Here is a 2,804-nt window from a genome sequence, read left to right on the forward strand (position 1 = left end):
GGGTGCATGAATGCTTTTGAATTATGATTTTCTCCAGATATATGCCCAGGAGTATACACACAAAAATCAATCAACGCCCAGGAGTAGATCTTCAGGATCATAGTGAAGTGAAAGTGAAGTCGCTCAGTCGTGTCCGACTCTTTGCAAGCCCATGGCCTGTAGCCTATCAGGCTTCTCCATCCATGGAATTTTCTAGGCAAGAGTGCTGGAGTGGATTGCCATTTCCTTCTCCAGGGGATCTTCCCAACCCAGGAATTGAACCCGGGTCTCCTGCATTGCAGGCAGACGCTTTACCATCTGAGCCACCAGGGAAGTCTTAAGGATCATAAGGTAGCTCTATTTTTAGTTTTTTAAGGAACCCCCATGCTGTTCTTCATAGTGGCTGTAACAATTTACATTCCCAATAACAGTGTAGAAGGGTTCCCTATTCTCTACATCTTCTGCAGCATTTATTGCTTGTAGATTGTTTGATGATGGCTATTCTGACTGGTGTGAGGTGATAACCTTGTTGTAGTTTTGCATTTCTCTAATCATTAGTGATGTTGAGCATCTTCTCATGTGTTTTTCAGATATCTGTATGTCTTCTTTGGAAAATTGCCTATTTAGATCTTCCACTCATTTTTTGATTGTTTTTTTCTTTTAAATATTGAACTGCATGTGCTGTTTGTATATTTTGGAGATTAATCGCTTGTCCATTTCTTTGTTTAAAAATATTTTCTCCCATTCTGAGGGTTGTCTTTTTTTTGCCACCACTCTTACCCCTCACTATGTGTTATACTGGAAGACAAGGTGATTTTTATTATTATTACTAATGTAAATCAGATCATATTGCTTTCTTCTTTAAATTCTTCAGCAGCTTCACATTACACTTACAAGAAAATCTAAACTCTGACCTTGGGTCACTTGGCCCTCAGTAATCTGGATTCGGCCTCCCTCTCTAAACTCATCTTCTACGATGCTTCACTGTGTTCCAGCACCACAGGTATTCCTGCTTTTCTCATTCTGAAGTATTTACACCTGCTCTTCCCTTTAACTAGGAGGTCCAGATCATCAGTTTTCAATTCTTTCAGGTCTTTTCTCATATGTCACCTTCTCAGAAAGGCTGATGTGATGGCAAACCTATATAAAACAGCAATTTCCACCTCTGCACCAGCTTGGACCCGTTCCCAGTCACCATCTTTTCCATCACTCAGTTTACTTCACAACTCTCATTCTGTTTTTGTAGTTCGTTGTACTATTACTTACTTTATATCTTTGCTATTGAAAGGTAAGCTCCCTAAGAGAAGGACTGATTGTAACTTGTTCATAACCCTAATCCGTTCCTGATGTCTCATGAAATATCTGTGTTCTAATTTCCTTCCCCTGTGCCTGCTCCTTCTTTCCCTCTGACATAAATACACTTTCTCCCAATAGTACCTATCTGAAATCAGCTTATCCATTAATGACGCACTCAAATGCCATCTCTTTAGGACCTTAAAGCATGTAATCTCTTCTTCTGAAAACATGGCTACCAATATTCCCCTATTTTCTCTTGAGACTGTAACTGCTGTATTTTTGTGTGTGTGTTTTTTTTGTGTGTGTGTGAATTACCTGCTGTTTCAGTGAATCACAAGCACTTTGAAAAACAAACTTTTAACCCAGATGTGAGCTTTCATTTCAATCGTTAGTAAAAAGTTTTCATCCAGAATAACTTACATTCCTATTTATTATCTAACTTGTTTCTTCAGGATAAAGCTTAGATTTAAGTAATGGAACAAAGAGAGTCTTCATAAATGTGCAGTTCATGGTAAGTTAACTTTGGCTGATGGGGAAGGGAGCTGTGGCAATTCCCCTCAGGACACACTGCTGCTTGCTTAGGAAAACTTAAATACAGTTTACAAACTTGAAGGAAAATAAGGTAGAATACTCCCTTAAGAGATTCTTTCCAGATGTTTTTAAAGTTAAAGGCTTATAATCATTCAATGTTCACTAGTCTCCTTGCTCAAGAGTTCATCCAACTACACAAGTCATATTTCTTTTCTAATAAAAACACTTTTAAGCCACTAAAACTATTTACTGGCATTGGTTTTCCTCTATGAAAAGTGAGTATTTTAATATTTTTTAAGCAGATGATCTAACTGCAAAGCTAAATCATTTGTAATTCTTGTAAATCCTATCTTTTATCATCAATAATCTTTTATGGAATTACAATATTTTAGTGCCAAATTGGAGAAGGCAATGGCACCCCACTCCAGTACTTTTGCCTGGGAAACCCCATGGACGGAGGAGCCTGGTAGGCTGCAGTCCATGGGGTCGCTAAGATTTGGACATGACTGAACAACTTCACTTTCTCTTTTCACTTCCAGGCATTGGAGAAGGAAATGGCAACCCACTCCAGTGTTCTTGCCTGGAGAATCCCAGGGACAGGGGAGCCTGGTGGGCTGCCGTCTATGGGGTCGCACAGAGTCGGACACGACTGAAGCAACTTAGCAGCAGCAGCTGTGCCAAATAGTTCCTTAGAGCACAAATAACAATAACTATTAACAGCTAACTATATGCCAGGCACTGTTTTAAGTGCTGCCTTTGCAATTATAAATTTAATCTTGATGACTACCTCTGAAGTATACATACTAATAATATCATTATCCTTAAAGATGGAGAAACTGAGACAATGAGGTTAAGGAACTTGTCTAATGTCACAAAGTTAGTAAATGGCAGAGCTGGAACTCAATCCAGCCATGTCTTGTTTGGATTTGAGTGGCAGACAGGAACTTGTTCTCACTAGCTTCTCCCTTGCCTTCCATCACAGTGGAGGTTTGACTTCT

At 39.2% G+C, this 2,804-nt stretch overlaps 1 non-coding gene across 1 annotated transcript; it reads right to left on the reverse strand.

The window, feature by feature from the left end:
* Positions 1-240: 240 nt before the first annotated feature.
* On the reverse strand, positions 241-312 carry TRNAC-GCA. The gene has a single exon. It is a non-coding gene; the product is annotated as a tRNA-Cys (tRNA).
* Between the last annotated feature and the right edge of the window lie 2,492 nt (positions 313-2,804).

The sequence above is a fragment of the Bubalus bubalis genome, chromosome 19, assembly GCF_019923935.1.
Source record: "Bubalus bubalis isolate 160015118507 breed Murrah chromosome 19, NDDB_SH_1, whole genome shotgun sequence".
NCBI lineage: Eukaryota > Metazoa > Chordata > Mammalia > Artiodactyla > Bovidae > Bubalus > Bubalus bubalis.